Genomic DNA, 19341 nt, shown 5'->3' with positions numbered 1-19341 from the left:
TTGATATTGCAAACCTACGGTTCTTGTAAGAACATATCAACTGTTACGCAAGTGGGAAATCCAGTGGGTTGCAAATAGATCTTGAAAAAGCCACTTGGGGGAAGTGGAAAGGGGGCACCCGGATTTGAACCAGGGACCTTTTGATCTGTAGTCAAATGCTCTACCACTGAGCTATACCCCCTCACAGAACTAGATGCCTCTCTACGTGTTCTGATTGGTAACTTTTCAATCAGGCTGAAGGCAAGCAATAGTAATAAGGATAACTTTGTGCAGAGTGGCTTTTCACGATGATCTTGGAGCATGTCCCACAAGGATGGCGACGTGTGAAACCCCACCTTGCAGGTAAATCAGGGATGGTCATAGAAGAAAATAACCAGGGATGGCAGGAAAAAACATATTGAACAAAAAAGTATCCAGAATATGAGAAAACAACCCCCTCACAAACAGAGACAAGACTTCCTCCCAGATAATAGTGTCTGGTTTAAATTCCCTTGACTCCACCCCCAGAACACCTTGATTGACAGGCTACCTCCATTTAAGCCAATGGAAGGCCCAGCTGTGTAACCCGACACAAAATGGAGGTAAAACAGTCCAGCACAGCCTATGTTTTTTGATAGCAAAGAAAAATGCGAGCCTTGAGCAACAAAGGACAACCTCAAGAGAGGTCATGGGACGAAGGCCTGTACTGCCATTGTCACGCTAAGCTTTGTCAAGCTGCAAGGGTCCTATCGGTTTCATTTGTTCTTTCAGAAGCATTTCACATTCTCAGTGTGACCACAGTATCTTAATCTGGCTATCATATACAGAAATTTCCCCAAAACCGGAAACTTTTCAACTTGGGGGAATTTTGAAACAGACACATTTTGTGTTTCAAAGTGAAATCCTCCTTAAATTTGCTCATGATTTGAATCAAAATCCTGTGAGTGGACTCCAAGACACAGTGGATAGGAATCCAGTAAAATATCTGTACACACTAGAAGAATCAAATTAACGCTGAAATGAAATGAAAATGTCCCCGCAATCGCCAGGGAAGTTCTTTGGCATTGTAGGCGGCAGAACCACAATCCAGCACCAGCTGCACTTTTTGATTTTGCAAACCTACGGTTCTTGTAAGAACATATCAACTGTTACGCAAGTGGGAAATCCAGTGGGTTGCAAATAGATCTTGAAAAAGCCACTTGGGGGAAGTGGAAAGGGGGCACCCGGATTTGAACCAGGGACCTTTTGATCTGTAGTCAAATGCTCTACCACTGAGCTATACCCCCTCACAGAACTAGATGCCTCTCTACGTGTTCTGATTGGTAACTTTTCAATCAGGCTGAAGGCAAGCAATAGTAATAAGGATAACTTTGTGCAGAGTGGCTTTTCACGATGATCTTGGAGCATGTCCCACAAGGATGGCGACGTGTGAAACCCCACCTTGCAGGTAAATCAGGGATGGTCATAGAAGAAAATAACCAGGGATGGCAGGAAAAAACATATTGAACAAAAAAGTATCCAGAATATGAGAAAACAACCCCCTCACAAACAGAGACAAGACTTCCTCCCAGCTAATAGTGTCTGGTTTAAATTCCCTTGACTCCACCCCCTGAACACCTTGATTGACAGGCTACCTCCATTTAAGCCAATGGAAGGCCCAGCTGTGCAACCCGACACAAAATGGAGGTAAAACAGTCCAGCACAGCCTATGTTTCTTGATACCAAAGAAAAATGCGAGCCTTGAGCAACAAAGGACAACCTCAAGAGAGGTCATGGGACGAAGGCCTGTACTGCCATTGTCACGCTAAGCTTTGTCAAGCTGCAAGGGTCCTATCGGTTTCATTTGTTCTTTCAGAAGCATTTCACATTCTCAGTGTGACCACAGTATCTTAATCTGGCTATCATATACAGAAATTTCCCCAAAACCGGAAACTTTTCTACTTGGGGGAATTTTGAAACAGACACATTTTGTGTTTCAAAGTGAAATCCTCCTTAAATTTGCTCATGATTTGAATCAAAATCCTGTGAGTGGACTCCAAGACACAGTGGATAGGAATCCAGTAAAATATCTGTACACACTAGAAGAATCAAATTAACGCTGAAATGAAATGAAAATGTCCCCGCAATCGCCAGGGAAGTTCTTTGGCATTGTAGGCGGCAGAACCACAATCCAGCACCAGCTGCACTTTTTGATTTTGCAAACCTACGGTTCTTGTAAGAACATATCAACTGTTACACAAGCGGGAACTCCAGTGGGTTGCAAATAGATCTTGAAAAAGCCACTTGGGGGAAGTGGAAAGGGGGCACCCGGATTTGAACCGGGGACCTCTTGATCTGCAGTCAAATGCTCTACCACTGAGCTATACCCCCTCAAAGAACCATGTGCCTCTCTACGTGTTCTGATTGGTAACTTTTCAATCAGGCTGAAGGCAAGCAATAGAAATAAGGATGACTTTGTGCAGAGTGGCTTTTCACGATGATCTTGGAGCATGTCCCACAAGGATGGCGACGTGTGAAACCCCACCTTGCAGGTAAATCAGGGATGGTCATAGAAGAAAATAACCAGGGATGGCAGGAAAAAACACATTGAACAAAAAAGTATCCAGAATATGAGAAAACAACCCCCACACTCACAGAGACAAGACTTCCTCCCCGCCAATAGTGTCTGGTTTAAATTCCTTTGACTCCACCCCCAGCACACCTTGATTGACAGGCTACCTCCATTTAAGCCAATGGAAGGCCCAGCTGTGTAACCCGACACAAAATGGAGGTAAAACAGTCCAGCATAGCCTATGTTTCTTGATACCAAAGAAAAATGCGAGCCTTGAGCAACAAAGGACAACCTCAAGAGAGGTCATGGGACGAAGGCCTGTACTGCCATTGTCACGCTAAGCTTTGTCAAGCTGCAAGGGTCCTATCGGTTTTATTTGTTCTTTCAGAAGCATTTCACATTCTCAGTGTGACCACAGTATCTTAATCTGGCTATCATATACAGAAATTTCCCCAAAACCGGAAACTTTTCTACTTGGGGGAATTTTGAGACAGACACATTTTGTGTTTCAAAGTGAAATCCTCCTTAAATTTGCTCATGATTTGAATCAAAATCCTGTGAGTGGACTCCAAGACACAGTGGATAGGAATCCAGTAAAATATCTGTACACACTAGAAGAATCAAATTAACGCTGAAATGAAATGAAAATGTCCCCGCAATCGCCAGGGAAGTTCTTTGGCATTGTAGGCGGCAGAACCACAATCCAGCACCAGCTGCACCTTTTGATTTTGCAAACCTACGGTTCTTGTAAGAACATATCAACTGTTACGCAAGCGGGAAATCCAGTGGGTTGCAAGTAGATCTTGAAAAAGCCACTTGGGGGAAGTGGAAAGGGGGCACCCGGATTTGAACCAGGGACCTCTTGATCTGCAGTCAAATGCTCTACCACTGAGCTATACCCCCTCACAGAACTAGGTGCCTCTCTACGTGTTCTGATTGGTAACTTTTCAATCAGGCTGAAGGCAAGCAATAGTAATAAGGATAACTTTGTGCAGAGTGGCTTTTCACGATGATCTTGGAGCATGTCCCACAAGGATGGCTACGTGTGAAACCCCACCTTGCAGGTAAATCAGGGATGGTCATAGAAGAAAATAACCAGGGATGGCAGGAAAAAACACATTGAACAAAAAAGTATCCAGAATATTAGAAAACAACCCCCTCACCCACAGAGACAAGACTTCCTCCCCGCTAATAGTGTCTGGTTTAAATTCCCTTGACTCCGCCCCCAGCTCACCTTGATTGACAGGTTACCTCCATTTAAGCCAATGGAAGGCCCAGCTGTGTAACCCGACACAAAATGGAGGTAAAACAGTCCAGCACAGCCTATGTATCTTGATACCAAAGAAAAATGCGAGCCTTGAGAAACAAAGGACAACCTCAAGAGAGGTCATGGGACGAAGGCCTGTACTGCCATTGTCACGCTAAGCTTTGTCAAGCTGCAAGGGTCCTATCGGTTTCATTTGTTCTTTCAGAAGCATTTCACATTCTCAGTGTGACCACAGTATCTTAATCTGGCTATCATATACAGAAATTTCCCCAAAACCGGAAACTTTTCTACTAGGGGGAATTTTGAAACAGACACATTTTGTGTTTCAAAGTGAAATCCTCCTTAAATTTGCTCATGATTTGAATCAAAATCCTGTGAGTGGACTCCAAGACACAGTGGATAGGAATCCAGTAAAATATCTGTACACACTAGAAGAATCAAATTAATGCTGAAATGAAATGAAAATGTCCCCGCAATCGCCAGGGAAGTTCTTTGGCATTGTAGGAGGCAGAACCACAATCCAGCACCAGCTGCACCTTTTGATTTTGCAAACCTACGGTTCTTGTAAGAACATATCAACTGTTACGCAAGCGGGAAATCCAGTGGGTTGCAAATAGATCTTGAAAAAGCCACTTGGGGGAAGTGGAAAGGGGGCACCCAGATTTGAACCGGGGACCTCTTGACCTGCAGTCAAATGCTCTACCACTGAGCTATACCCTCTCACAGAGCCATGTGCCTCTCTACGTGTTCTGATTGGTAACTTTTCAATCAGGCTCAAGGCAGGCAATAATAATAAGGATAACTCTGTGCAGAGTGGCTTTTCACGATGATCTTGGAGCATGTCCCACAAGGATGGCGACGTGTGAAACCCCACCTTGCAGGTAAATCAGGGATGGTCAGAGAAGAAAATAACCAGGGATGGCAGGAAAAAACACATTGAACAAAAAAGTATCCAGAATATGAGAAAACAACCCCCACACTCACAGAGACAAGACTTCCTCCCCGCCAATAGTGTCTGGTTTAAATTCCTTTGACTCCACCCCCAGCACACCTTGATTGACAGGCTACCTCCATTTAAGCCAATGGAAGGCCCAGCTGTGTAACCCGACACAAAATGGAGGTAAAACAGTCCAGCATAGCCTATGTTTCTTGATACCAAAGAAAAATGCGAGCCTTGAGCAACAAAGGACAACCTCAAGAGAGGTCATGGGACGAAGGCCTGTACTGCCATTGTCACGCTAAGCTTTGTCAAGCTGCAAGGGTCCTATCGGTTTTATTTGTTCTTTCAGAAGCATTTCACATTCTCAGTGTGACCACAGTATCTTAATCTGGCTATCATATACAGAAATTTCCCCAAAACCGGAAACTTTTCTACTAGGGGGAATTTTGAAACAGACACATTTTGTGTTTCAAAGTGAAATCCTCCTTAAATTTGCTCATGATTTGAATCAAAATCCTGTGAGTGGACTCCAAGACACAGTGGATAGGAATCCAGTAAAATATCTGTACACACTAGAAGAATCAAATTAATGCTGAAATGAAATGAAAATGTCCCCGCAATCGCCAGGGAAGTTCTTTGGCATTGTAGGAGGCAGAACCACAATCCAGCACCAGCTGCACCTTTTGATTTTGCAAACCTACGGTTCTTGTAAGAACATATCAACTGTTACGCAAGCGGGAAATCCAGTGGGTTGCAAATAGATCTTGAAAAAGCCACTTGGGGGAAGTGGAAAGGGGGCACCCAGATTTGAACCGGGGACCTCTTGACCTGCAGTCAAATGCTCTACCACTGAGCTATACCCTCTCACAGAGCCATGTGCCTCTCTACGTGTTCTGATTGGTAACTTTTCAATCAGGCTCAAGGCAGGCAATAATAATAAGGATAACTCTGTGCAGAGTGGCTTTTCACGATGATCTTGGAGCATGTCCCACAAGGATGGCGACGTGTGAAACCCCACCTTGCAGGTAAATCAGGGATGGTCAGAGAAGAAAATAACCAGGGATGGCAGGAAAAAACACATTGAACAAAAAAGTATCCAGAATATGAGAAAACAACCCCCACACTCACAGAGACAAGACTTCCTCCCCGCCAATAGTGTCTGGTTTAAATTCCTTTGACTCCACCCCCAGCACACCTTGATTGACAGGCTACCTCCATTTAAGCCAATGGAAGGCCCAGCTGTGTAACCCGACACAAAATGGAGGTAAAACAGTCCAGCATAGCCTATGTTTCTTGATACCAAAGAAAAATGCGAGCCTTGAGCAACAAAGGACAACCTCAAGAGAGGTCATGGGACGAAGGCCTGTACTGCCATTGTCACGCTAAGCTTTGTCAAGCTGCAAGGGTCCTATCGGTTTTATTTGTTCTTTCAGAAGCATTTCACATTCTCAGTGTGACCACAGTATCTTAATCTGGCTATCATATACAGAAATTTCCCCAAAACCGGAAACTTTTCTACTTGGGGGAATTTTGAGACAGACACATTTTGTGTTTCAAAGTGAAATCCTCCTTAAATTTGCTCATGATTTGAATCAAAATCCTGTGAGTGGACTCCAAGACACAGTGGATAGGAATCCAGTAAAATATCTGTACACACTAGAAGAATCAAATTAATGCTGAAATGAAATGAAAATGTCCCCGCAATCGCCAGGGAAGTTCTTTGGCATTGTAGGAGGCAGAACCACAATCCAGCACCAGCTGCACCTTTTGATTTTGCAAACCTACGGTTCTTGTAAGAACATATCAACTGTTACGCAAGCGGGAAATCCAGTGGGTTGCAAATAGATCTTGAAAAAGCCACTTGGGGGAAGTGGAAAGGGGGCACCCAGATTTGAACCGGGGACCTCTTGACCTGCAGTCAAATGCTCTACCACTGAGCTATACCCTCTCACAGAGCCATGTGCCTCTCTACGTGTTCTGATTGGTAACTTTTCAATCAGGCTCAAGGCAGGCAATAATAATAAGGATAACTCTGTGCAGAGTGGCTTTTCACGATGATCTTGGAGCATGTCCCACAAGGATGGCGACGTGTGAAACCCCACCTTGCAGGTAAATCAGGGATGGTCAGAGAAGAAAATAACCAGGGATGGCAGGAAAAAACACATTGAACAAAAAAGTATCCAGAATATGAGAAAACAACCCCCACACTCACAGAGACAAGACTTCCTCCCCGCCAATAGTGTCTGGTTTAAATTCCTTTGACTCCACCCCCAGCACACCTTGATTGACAGGCTACCTCCATTTAAGCCAATGGAAGGCCCAGCTGTGTAACCCGACACAAAATGGAGGTAAAACAGTCCAGCATAGCCTATGTTTCTTGATACCAAAGAAAAATGCGAGCCTTGAGCAACAAAGGACAACCTCAAGAGAGGTCATGGGACGAAGGCCTGTACTGCCATTGTCACGCTAAGCTTTGTCAAGCTGCAAGGGTCCTATCGGTTTTATTTGTTCTTTCAGAAGCATTTCACATTCTCAGTGTGACCACAGTATCTTAATCTGGCTATCATATACAGAAATTTCCCCAAAACCGGAAACTTTTCTACTTGGGGGAATTTTGAGACAGACACATTTTGTGTTTCAAAGTGAAATCCTCCTTAAATTTGCTCATGATTTGAATCAAAATCCTGTGAGTGGACTCCAAGACACAGTGGATAGGAATCCAGTAAAATATCTGTACACACTAGAAGAATCAAATTAACGCTGAAATGAAATGAAAATGTCCACGCAATCGCCAGGGAAGTTCTTTGGCATTGTAGGCGGCAGAACCACAATCCAGCACCAGCTGCACCTTTTGATTTTGCAAACCTACGGTTCTTGTAAGAACATATCAACTGTTACGCAAGCGGGAAATCCAGTGGGTTGCAAATAGATCTTGAAAAAGCCACTTGGGGGAAGTGGAAAGGGGGCACCCGGATTTGAACCGGGGACCTCTTGATCTGCAGTCAAATGCTCTACCACTGAGCTATACCCCCTCACAGAACTAGGTCCTCTCTACGTGTTCTGATTGGTAACTTTTCAATCAGGCTCAAGGCAAGCAATAATAATAAGGATAACTCTGTGCAGAGTGGCTTTTCACGATGATCTTGGAGCATGTCCCACAAGGATGGCTACTTGTGAAACCCCACCTTGCAGGTAAATCAGGGATGGTCATAGAAGAAAATAACCAGGGATGGCAGGAAAAAACACATTGAACAAAAAAGTATCCAGAATATGAGAAAACAACCCCCTCACCCACAGAGACAAGACTTCCTCCCCGCTAATAGTGTCTGGTTTAAATTCCCTTGACTCCACCCCCAGCTCACCTTGATTGACAGGTTACCTCCATTTAATCCAATGGAAGGCCCAGCTGTGTAACCCGACACAAAATGGAGGTAAAACAGTCCAGCACAGCCTTTGTATCTTGATACCAAAGAAAAATGCGAGCCTTGAGAAACAAAGGACAACCTCAAGAGAGGTCATGGGACGAAGGCCTGTACTGCCATTGTCACGCTAAGCTTTGTCAAGCTGCAAGGGTCCTATCGGTTTTATTTGTTCTTTCAGAAGCATTTCACATTCTCAGTGTGACCACAGTATCTTAATCTGGCTATCATATACAGAAATTTCCCCAAAACCGGAAACTTTTCTACTTGGGGGAATTTTGAAACAGACACATTTTGTGTTTCAAAGTGAAATCCTCCTTAAATTTGCTCATGATTTGAATCAAAATCCTGTGAGTGGACTCCAAGACACAGTGGATAGGAATCCAGTAAAATATCTGTACACACTAGAAGAATCAAATTAACGCTGAAATGAAATGAAAATGTCCCCGCAATCGCCAGGGAAGTTCTTTGGCATTGTAGGCGGCAGAACCACAATCCAGCACCAGCTGCACCTTTTGATTTTGCAAACCTACGGTTCTTGTAAGAACATATCAACTGTTACACAAGCGGGAACTCCAGTGGGTTGCAAATAGATCTTGAAAAAGCCACTTGGGGGAAGTGGAAAGGGGGCACCCAGATTTGAACCAGGGACCTCTTGATCTGCAGTCAAATGCTCTACCACTGAGCTATACCCCCTCGTAGAACCAGGTGCCTCTCTACGTGTTCTGATTGGTAACTTTTCAATCAGGCTCAAGGCAAGCAATAATAATAAGGATAACTCTGTGCAGAGTGGCTTTTCACGATGATCTTGGAGCATGTCCCACAAGGATGGCTTCGTGTGAAACCCCACCTTGCAGGTAAATCAGGGATGGTCATAGAAGAAAATAACCAGGGATGGCAGGAAAAAACACATTGAACAAAAAAGTATCCAGAATATGAGAAAACAACCCCCTCACCCACAGAGACAAGACTTCCTCCCCGCTAATAGTGTCTGGTTTAAATTCCCTTGACTCCACCCCCAGCTCACCTTGATTGACAGGCTACCTCCATTTAAGCCAATGGAAGGCCCAGCTGTGTAACCCGACACAAAATGGAGGTAAAACAGTCCAGCACAGCCTATGTTTCTTGATAGCAAAGAAAAATGCGAGCCTTGAGAAACAAAGGACAACCTCAAGAGAGGTCATGGGACGAAAGCCTGTACTGCCATTGTCACGCTAAGCTTTGTCAAGCTGCAAGGGTCCTATTTGTTTCATTTTTTCTTTCAGAAGCATTTCACATTCGCAGCGTGACCACAGTATCTTTATCCGGCTATCATATACAGAAATATCCCCAAAACCGGAAACTTTTCTACTTGGGGGAATTTTAAGACAGACACATTTTGTGTTTCAAAGTGAAATCCTCCTTAAATTTGCTCATGATTTGAATCAAAATCCTGTGAGTGGACTCCAAGACACAGTGGATAGGAATCCAGTAAAATATCTGTACACACTAGAAGAATCAAATTAACGCTGAAATGAAATGGAAATGTCCCCGCAATCGCCAGGGAAGTTCTTTGGCATTGTAGGCGGCAGAACCACAATCCAGCACCAGCTGCACTTTTTGATTTTGCAAACCTACTGTTCTTGTAAGAACATATCAACTGTTACGCAAGCGGGAACTCCAGTGGGTTGCAAATAGATCTCGAAAAAGCTGCTTGGGGGAAGTGGAAAGGGGGCACCAGGATTTGAACCGGGGATTTCTTGATCAGCAGTCAAATGCTCTTCTGCTGAGTTATACCCCCACGATGCAGGTAAATCAGGGATGGCTATAGAAGAAAATAGCCAGGGATGGCAGGAAAAAACTCAAATGCTCTACCACTGAGCTGTACCCCCACGTGAATTCAGATTATTCTCAAAATATCACTGCAATTACCTAATTATTTTAGGGTCCTCGAGGAAAATATTGACTGGTAAGGGTCACTGTGGAATTTGGCTAGGACACCATGGTTACACCCCTACACTTTTTGAGTAACATCCTCATATTTTTCATGATCCATTAGTCTCAGTACCTCAGTTTTATATTTTATCCCAAGGACAGCACCTTTTTACAGTAGAGTGTCTCCATCACTATACTGGGTCATTAGGACCCACATAAACAGCAGGGTGAGCACCTCCTACTATCCCCACTTACGCCTTTTCCAGCAGCAACTTTTGTTTTTACCAGGAGGTTTCCTATCCAGGTACTGACCAGGCTCAAAACTGCTGATCTTCTGTGGGTCACTAGTTTTGTGTTGCAGGATGATGTCTGCTGGCAATAGATTACACAATGAAGTGATTATAAGAACGTTCAATGCATATTCAAAAGTTAAATAAATCAAAATTAGAAATATTGTTCTTAAATTTGGTGACTTGTGCTTTTTGTAGTAGCCCTAAAATTCTTTTTAAATGTTGTCCTGTGCTATTATCTGGGTAAGACATTTTAGAGATAACATTAAAGGAAAATTGTTATAGATCAGACTTTTTACATTAAGTTCAACATTTTAACTGTCAGCTTCTCCTGGTGTTCTCCTGGAGTCAATGAAGCAATAGTGACACTATGATGTTGATAGATGCCATGAAAATATGGAATGCATGTTATGCGCTTATTGTCCTGCATGGTTACTATTTGTGTCTATAGGAAGAATATCAGCTATGTAATGCAGATTACCACAGTGAAAAATTCTTTATTTGATAATGGAAAACTAAAGTTTACAATGTGTCAATTAAATATAATTTGAATGTATGGAATTCACTTATAACTGATAAAATAAGACAACAACTAATTGGATTTTCCCTTGCAAATAATTTCACAATGTTGTGACCACAGTATCTTAATCTGGCTATCATATACAGAAATTTCCCCAAAACCGGAAACTTTTCTACTTGGGGGAATTTTGAAACAGACACATTTTGTGTTTCAAAGTGAAATCCTCCTTAAATTTGCTCATGATTTGAATCAAAATCCTGTGAGAGGACTCCAAGACACAGTGGATAGGAATCCAGTAAAATATCTGTACACACTAGAAGAATCAAATTAACACTGAAATGAAATGAAAATGTCCCCGCAATCGCCAGGGAAGTTCTTTGGCATTGTAGGCGGCAGAACCACAATCCAACACCAGCTGCACCTTTTGATTTTGCAAACCTAAGGTTCTTGTAAGAACATATCAACTGTTACGCAAGCGGGAAATCCAGTGGGTTGCAAATAGATCTTGAAAAAGCCACTTGGGGGAAGTGGAAAGGGGGCACCCGGATTTGAACCAGGGACCTCTTGATCTGCAGTCAAATGCTCTACCACTGAGCTATACCCCCTCACAGAACTAGGTGCCTCTCTACGTGTTCTGATTGGTAACTTTTCAATCAGGCTCAAGGCAGGCAATAATAAGTATAACTCTGTGCAGAGTGGCTTTTCACGATGATCTTGGAGCATGTCCCACAAGGATGGCTACGTGTGAAACCCCACCTTGCAGGTAAATCAGGGATGGTCAGAGAAGAAAATAACCAGGGATGGCAGGAAAAAACACATTGAACAAAAAAGTATCCAGAATATGAGAAAACAACCCCCTCACCCACAGAGACAAGACTTCCTCCCCGCCAATAGTGTCTGGTTTAAATTCCCTTGACTCCACCCCCAGCTCACCTTGATTGACAGGCTACCTCCATTTAAGCCAATGGAAGGCCCAGCTGTGTAACCCGACACAAAATGGAGGTAAAACAGTCCAGCATAGCCTATGTTTCTTGATACCAAAGAAAAATGCGAGCCTTGAGTAACAAAGGACAACCTCAAGAGAGGTCATGGGACGAAGGCCTGTACTGCCATTGTCACGCTAAGCTTTGTCAAGCTGCAAGGGTCCTATCGGTTTCATTTGTTCTTTCAGAAGCATTTCACATTCTCAGTGTGACCACAGTATCTTAATCTGGCTATCATATACAGAAATTTCCCCAAAACCGGAAACTTTTCTACTTGGGGGAATTTTGAGACAGACACATTTTGTGTTTCAAAGTGAAATCCTCCTTAAATTTGCTCATGATTTGAATCAAAATCCTATGAGTGGACTCCAAGACACAGTGGATAGGAATCCAGTAAAATATCTGTACACACTAGAAGAATCAAATTAACGCTGAAATGAAATGAAAATGTCCCCGCAATCGCCAGGGAAGTTCTTTGGCATTGTAGGCGGCAGAACCACAATCCAGCACCAGCTGCACCTTTTGATTTTGCAAACCTACGGTTCTTGTAAGAACATATCAACTGTTACACAAGCGGGAACTCCAGTGGGTTGCAAATAGATCTTGAAAATGCCACTTGGGGGAAGTGAAAAGGGGGCACCCGGATTTGAACCGGGGACCTCTTGATCTGCAGTCAAATGCTCTACCACTAAGCTATACCCCCTCATAGAGCCAGGTGCCTCTCTACGTGTTCTGGTGGTAACTTTTCAATCAGGCTCAAGGCAAGCAATAATAATAAGGATAACTCTGTGCAGAGTGGCTTTTCATGATGATCTTGGAGCATGTCCCACAAGGATGGCTACTTGTGAAACCCCACCTTGCAGGTAAATCAGGGATGGTCATAGAAGAAAATAACCAGGGATGGCAGGAAAAAACACATTGAACAAAAAAGTATCCAGAATATGAGAAAACAACCCCCTCACCCACAGAGACAAGACTTCGTCCCAGCTAATAGTGTCTGGTTTAAATTCCCTTGACTCCACCCCCAGCTCACCTTGATTGACAGGCTACCTCCATTTAAGCCAATGGAAGGCCCAGCTGTGTAACCCGACACAAAATGGAGGTAAAACAGTCCAGCACAGCCTATGTTTCTTGATAGCAAAGAAAAATGCGAGCCTTGAGCAACAAAGGACAACCTCAAGAGAGGTCATGGGACGAAGGCCTGTACTGCCATTGTCACGCTAAGCTTTGTCAAGCTGCAAGGGTCCTATCGGTTTTATTTGTTCTTTCAGAAGCATTTCACATTCTCAGTGTGACCACAGTATCTTAATCTGGCTATCATATACAGAAATTTCCCCAAAACCGGAAACTTTTCTACTTGGGGGAATTTTGAAACAGACACATTTTGTGTTTCAAAGTGAAATCCTCCTTAAATTTGCTCATGATTTGAATCAAAATCCTGTGAGTGGACTCCAAGACACAGTGGATAGGAATCCAGTAAAATATCTGTACACACTAGAAGAATCAAATTAACGCTGAAATGAAATGAAAATGTCCCCGCAATCGCCAGGGAAGTTCTTTGGCATTGTAGGCGGCAGAACCACAATCCAGCACCAGCTGCACCTTTTGATTTTGCAAACCTACGGTTCTTGTAAGAACATATCAACTGTTACACAAGCGGGAACTCCAGTGGGTTGCAAATAGATCTTGAAAAAGCCACTTGGGGGAAGTGGAAAGGGGGCACCCAGATTTGAACCAGGGACCTCTTGATCTGCAGTCAAATGCTCTACCACTGAGCTATACCCCCTCGTAGAACCAGGTGCCTCTCTACGTGTTCTGATTGGTAACTTTTCAATCAGGCTCAAGGCAAGCAATAATAATAAGGATAACTCTGTGCAGAGTGGCTTTTCACGATGATCTTGGAGCATGTCCCACAAGGATGGCTTCGTGTGAAACCCCACCTTGCAGGTAAATCAGGGATGGTCATAGAAGAAAATAACCAGGGATGGCAGGAAAAAACACATTGAACAAAAAAGTATCCAGAATATGAGAAAACAACCCCCTCACCCACAGAGACAAGACTTCCTCCCCGCTAATAGTGTCTGGTTTAAATTCCCTTGACTCCACCCCCAGCTCACCTTGATTGACAGGCTACCTCCATTTAAGCCAATGGAAGGCCCAGCTGTGTAACCCGACACAAAATGGAGGTAAAACAGTCCAGCACAGCCTATGTTTCTTGATAGCAAAGAAAAATGCGAGCCTTGAGAAACAAAGGACAACCTCAAGAGAGGTCATGGGACGAAAGCCTGTACTGCCATTGTCACGCTAAGCTTTGTCAAGCTGCAAGGGTCCTATTTGTTTCATTTTTTCTTTCAGAAGCATTTCACATTCGCAGCGTGACCACAGTATCTTTATCCGGCTATCATATACAGAAATATCCCCAAAACCGGAAACTTTTCTACTTGGGGGAATTTTAAGACAGACACATTTTGTGTTTCAAAGTGAAATCCTCCTTAAATTTGCTCATGATTTGAATCAAAATCCTGTGAGTGGACTCCAAGACACAGTGGATAGGAATCCAGTAAAATATCTGTACACACTAGAAGAATCAAATTAACGCTGAAATGAAATGGAAATGTCCCCGCAATCGCCAGGGAAGTTCTTTGGCATTGTAGGCGGCAGAACCACAATCCAGCACCAGCTGCACTTTTTGATTTTGCAAACCTACTGTTCTTGTAAGAACATATCAACTGTTACGCAAGCGGGAACTCCAGTGGGTTGCAAATAGATCTCGAAAAAGCTGCTTGGGGGAAGTGGAAAGGGGGCACCAGGATTTGAACCGGGGATTTCTTGATCAGCAGTCAAATGCTCTTCTGCTGAGTTATACCCCCACGATGCAGGTAAATCAGGGATGGCTATAGAAGAAAATAGCCAGGGATGGCAGGAAAAAACTCAAATGCTCTACCACTGAGCTGTACCCCCACGTGAATTCAGATTATTCTCAAAATATCACTGCAATTACCTAATTATTTTAGGGTCCTCGAGGAAAATATTGACTGGTAAGGGTCACTGTGGAATTTGGCTAGGACACCATGGTTACACCCCTACACTTTTTGAGTAACATCCTCATATTTTTCATGATCCATTAGTCTCAGTACCTCAGTTTTATATTTTATCCCAAGGACAGCACCTTTTTACAGTAGAGTGTCTCCATCACTATACTGGGTCATTAGGACCCACATAAACAGCAGGGTGAGCACCTCCTACTATCCCCACTTACGCCTTTTCCAGCAGCAACTTTTGTTTTTACCAGGAGGTTTCCTATCCAGGTACTGACCAGGCTCAAAACTGCTGATCTTCTGTGGGTCACTAGTTTTGTGTTGCAGGATGATGTCTGCTGGCAATAGATTACACAATGAAGTGATTATAAGAACGTTCAATGCATATTCAAAAGTTAAATAAATCAAAATTAGAAATATTGTTCTTAAATTTGGTGACTTGTGCTTTTTGTAGTAGCCCTAAAATTCTTTTTAAATGTTGTCCTGTGCTATTATCTGGGTAAGACATTTTAGAGATAACATTAAAGGAAAATTGTTATAGATCAGACTTTTTACATTAAGTTCAACATTTTAACTGTCAGCTTCTCCTGGTGTTCTCCTGGAGTCAATGAAGCAATAGTGACACTATGATGTTGATAGATGCCATGAAAATATGGAATGCATGTTATGCGCTTATTGTCCTGCATGGTTACTATTTGTGTCTATAGGAAGAATATCAGCTATGTAATGCAGATTACCACAGTGAAAAATTCTTTATTTGATAATGGAAAACTAAAGTTTACAATGTGTCAATTAAATATAATTTGAATGTATGGAATTCACTTATAACTGATAAAATAAGACAACAACTAATTGGATTTTCCCTTGCAAATAATTTCACAATGTTGTTGAGAAATTGTTAGATATTGATAAATGTGACTCAGTGTGCAGTTTAAACTAATCGAGAGCCACCCCCAACATGAACACTACATTCTGCAGTACAACAGCAATTAAGGTTTCGCTTCAATGTTTCATGGTGATATGAACACAAGAACACAGCGGACAGCAGGCTGAGCTGTGCACCAGTGAAGGGATGTCTGCCAACAATGTGTTCACCAGGCATGAATTGCTAACTCCATTAAGCTGATAAATTGTTTCAAGGAGCATATAATTTATTTGACAGTAAAGGTGAAAAAATATCCTGCTGTGGTTTAGGTGAGAGATCCATTCAGTGCCTGACATTCTAGGATCGTTGGTATTGTACAGTATATAAGTAAAAAAAAATATCTGTCATAATTACCCATCACTTTGATCAACTAATTTTAAACTCCACAAAATACTCACAGCAATTCCTTTTTATTCCTTTTATTGCATATATTTGTCACCGATAGTCTCTAGATCAGGGATGGGTTGATGTTTAGTTTGTGATTCCAGCTCAGTTTTTACCTGCCTATAACAACTCATCGTTGGTGTGGTCACCTTGGCAACACTGTAGTGACAGTGTGGAGTGGGAGGCACCAGTAAAAAGTCAACGCCCAGGGTGAGGGGATGGAAGCACCAGTGTGAGGTTAGCAGGGGTCAAAAATAATACAAAAAGTGTGAAGGCACAAAGAAAGTGTACTGCTGTGCCTTGTGACCTCCAGGCTGGGTTTACCCTATTAAATTGGGTTCAGCCTGCAAAAAAAAAGAACTGCTAGCACAGCGGTGAGCAAACTGGACTTACCCTATTTAGCAGGGTCCATTCTGGTAGAGCAGGGTGTGTAAGACCAAATATAAATATAAAACTTGTGGAAAAGGAACAGCCTGCCCCAGTACTTTGAGTTGACAAGTGGCAGTCAGATATGGATTTAAAATGTAAATATAACCTCACTGGAAGTCAACATTTAAGTATAACCAAAACCCTAATAGCTTTTTTGTTTAGATGGATGACAAAATTAAGGTAGAATTCCCAAAGCCTTCTACTCTATATTGAATTGAAAGTTAATTGTTCTGGCAATGAAGAATACACAACAGGTCTAGTCAGAAATTCCTCTACATTAAGCTTTTGCATCCAGTATTTTTCAACTATTAATGTAATAATGATGAATAGTTTTACACTAAGAGTCGTGATTAACAGCTAATAGTACAGCAATCTTGAAAATTATAATTTTTTTATATACCAAAAGCAAAAGCAATAGAGCAACACTTTCTTTGCAATCAACGCTGAAGGAATTTCAAACTACTTAACTCCTTTCTATATTAATAGATTTTAAATCATTAAACAATAGTTTAAATTTTGAATTTTAATTTTAACAGACCCATTAATGGAATTTCTTGAATAAATTGATAGATTTTTACCCTCAGCTGCAATGATTTCAGTCTTTTCCTGTTTACTGCTTTGATGAAAGGCTTAATGAATGCATTTTCCCAAAAGAGATACCACAGGAGATGACTTCTGGGATTTTATATTCTTTTTTTTTCAAGGGTTGATTAATTTCTTTGTGCAGTTTGTGACAGTTGTATGCAGAGTTCAGAGAACTCTGATGTTGTTTTTGTTTTAGAAGTCAGAAGCACAGTGCTTGGGGAAAACTGTCGCAACAAAGATACAATTTATTTCAGATTTTTTTAGAGAACGTTTTTGTAGAAAACAGTAGGACACTGAAGGGCATCACTGATATCAATAAGGTTCATATTGTTGAATAAAAAAGTAATTTCTATTCTTTTATGTTTCTTTAGACAATGTTCACCATAATAGAGATTGTATTATTTGTGAACAGCATATGTATTCAATCCCTTTACTACAATAACACTACAGTATATCAGTTCAGAGGCAAAAGGTCACAGAATTATTGTAATGGCTTATGACTGTGTGTAATCTAAGTGGTGTAAAGACTTTAGAGTAAATTTAACTGGATGTTCCCATAAATTACATATTTAATTTGAAGCCATGTCTCACTCAACTATCAAGGACTTTATTCTATTTATTTGGTTTTCTCTTTTTTCAAAATCAACTTACATTTTTATCCATTCATGTGGTGTTTAGGTACCAGGTGCAGTCCTTCAGATGGTACTCTCATCCTAAGGACAGCACATTTTTTACAATTTACAGTAGTGTCCGCATCACTATACTGGGGCATTAGCACACAGATACCTACACAGAGTTGGTCTGTATGGGCGAGGAGCATGAAAAAAGGTATACTGAAAAAGAAATTGACAAAGTATGCAAATGTCACTACCAATGTCTGGCAAAACTAACTTTTTGGTCTACATGAAAAGTATAACATTTACTGCAAGATCAACACCGTACCATCTCAACTTATGCCAGTGTCATGTTATGGAGTCACACTGGAGAGAGAATGTTCTTGAGCTGCCTAGTGTGACAGATTGCCCTTTGATGGCAGTGCAGTATGGGAAACTGCACATAAACCTGTCCCCTTTTGCGAGAATTAGATGGAGGTTGGACAAACCATGAGAGCTGGTGTTCTTTAAAGGTTCCTTCTTGATTCTAACTGGACCATATAATCTGGAACCTTCTGATAATCACAAAAAATCTCAAAATGAGATAAAAACTCTATTTACAAGACTAGATAAGACTTTATTGATCCTGAAGGAAAATTTATGTGTTACAACAGCCCAAGACAAGCAAAAAAAACCAAACAGACATCAGGATAGACAAAAAAATAGAATACAAGGGTCTATCCCAAAACGTGAGTTTTTATCTATTCTCTTAGTCCTTAAATAGGGAGTTTGTTTTCAAACATGTGAAGCCTATCCCCTAATAACCTTGTGAGAATTCAGGTAATTCCTTTTCTTTCAGGTTCTGGGGTGTTTCTATGACACCCACTGGTGGCCCAACCCCTTTTAAAAATTCCAGAAATGGCTGCTCCATTACACCCCGTCAAAGTTATAAATTGTATCCAATAAATTGGATACATTTCCAGAAAGGTGTGGAGATTGCAGTCCAACAACTTATCTTCAAAGGACTTGTCAAACCAACTAACTACCAATTTGTCAATTTGTAATCTTATCAGTAACCTTTCATGTGTCTTCAGAACTGGCGAATTTCTGCCAGGAAAAATGGACAGAAAGCAGACCATTCCACTGTGCAATGCTGGTACACACCTGAGAAAAAAGACTAATAACAGTGATTGCTACCAAAGGTCCTTCCATAAAGTACTGACTTTGTGGGACGGCTTCTCTTGTTTTAAAAATCAAGATTCTTAATATGATATATTTATTATTAAAGTAACTCTATGTCAGCGCTCTATGTAAAGAACAGAATTCTTATGAAACTCCTGCATTTCTATAAACAATTTTATTATCTCAGAAATGTGAGGAAAATAATTGAGGCTATTGTTATCATAAAAATGAATGTTGTTCTCAAAATGCCTTGTTAAAAAGTTATTTGCTGCTTTATTATGTATCTATATGTGCTAAATGCTCTGAAAAGTGCTCTCTAATGTATGTGACAATGAATTTCCA

The 19341-nt window shown here is 41.7% G+C and overlaps 12 non-coding genes across 12 annotated transcripts; all 12 read right to left on the bottom strand.

The window, feature by feature from the left end:
* Nucleotides 1-109: 109 nt before the first annotated feature.
* Nucleotides 110-181, bottom strand: trnac-aca (transfer RNA cysteine (anticodon ACA)). The gene has a single exon. It is a non-coding gene; the product is annotated as a tRNA-Cys (tRNA).
* Nucleotides 182-1193: 1012 nt separating this feature from the next.
* Nucleotides 1194-1265, bottom strand: trnac-aca (transfer RNA cysteine (anticodon ACA)). The gene has a single exon. It is a non-coding gene; the product is annotated as a tRNA-Cys (tRNA).
* Nucleotides 1266-2277: 1012 nt separating this feature from the next.
* trnac-gca (transfer RNA cysteine (anticodon GCA)) lies at nucleotides 2278-2349 on the bottom strand. The gene has a single exon. It is a non-coding gene; the product is annotated as a tRNA-Cys (tRNA).
* A 1012-nt stretch (nucleotides 2350-3361) lies between these two features.
* trnac-gca (transfer RNA cysteine (anticodon GCA)) lies at nucleotides 3362-3433 on the bottom strand. The gene has a single exon. It is a non-coding gene; the product is annotated as a tRNA-Cys (tRNA).
* Nucleotides 3434-4445: 1012 nt separating this feature from the next.
* On the bottom strand, nucleotides 4446-4517 carry trnac-gca (transfer RNA cysteine (anticodon GCA)). Its single transcript has one exon. It is a non-coding gene; the product is annotated as a tRNA-Cys (tRNA).
* A 1012-nt stretch (nucleotides 4518-5529) lies between these two features.
* Nucleotides 5530-5601, bottom strand: trnac-gca (transfer RNA cysteine (anticodon GCA)). Its single transcript has one exon. It is a non-coding gene; the product is annotated as a tRNA-Cys (tRNA).
* Nucleotides 5602-6613: 1012 nt separating this feature from the next.
* Nucleotides 6614-6685, bottom strand: trnac-gca (transfer RNA cysteine (anticodon GCA)). Its single transcript has one exon. It is a non-coding gene; the product is annotated as a tRNA-Cys (tRNA).
* Nucleotides 6686-7697: 1012 nt separating this feature from the next.
* Nucleotides 7698-7769, bottom strand: trnac-gca (transfer RNA cysteine (anticodon GCA)). Its single transcript has one exon. It is a non-coding gene; the product is annotated as a tRNA-Cys (tRNA).
* Nucleotides 7770-8780: 1011 nt separating this feature from the next.
* trnac-gca (transfer RNA cysteine (anticodon GCA)) lies at nucleotides 8781-8852 on the bottom strand. The gene has a single exon. It is a non-coding gene; the product is annotated as a tRNA-Cys (tRNA).
* Nucleotides 8853-11413: 2561 nt separating this feature from the next.
* trnac-gca (transfer RNA cysteine (anticodon GCA)) lies at nucleotides 11414-11485 on the bottom strand. Its single transcript has one exon. It is a non-coding gene; the product is annotated as a tRNA-Cys (tRNA).
* Nucleotides 11486-12494: 1009 nt separating this feature from the next.
* trnac-gca (transfer RNA cysteine (anticodon GCA)) lies at nucleotides 12495-12566 on the bottom strand. Its single transcript has one exon. It is a non-coding gene; the product is annotated as a tRNA-Cys (tRNA).
* A 1011-nt stretch (nucleotides 12567-13577) lies between these two features.
* On the bottom strand, nucleotides 13578-13649 carry trnac-gca (transfer RNA cysteine (anticodon GCA)). Its single transcript has one exon. It is a non-coding gene; the product is annotated as a tRNA-Cys (tRNA).
* Between the last annotated feature and the right edge of the window lie 5692 nt (nucleotides 13650-19341).

This window comes from Lepisosteus oculatus, chromosome 7 (assembly GCF_040954835.1).
Source record: "Lepisosteus oculatus isolate fLepOcu1 chromosome 7, fLepOcu1.hap2, whole genome shotgun sequence".
NCBI lineage: Eukaryota > Metazoa > Chordata > Actinopteri > Semionotiformes > Lepisosteidae > Lepisosteus > Lepisosteus oculatus.
Note: the sequence above shows the minus strand (reverse complement) of the source record. Positions and strands in the feature narration are given on the sequence as shown.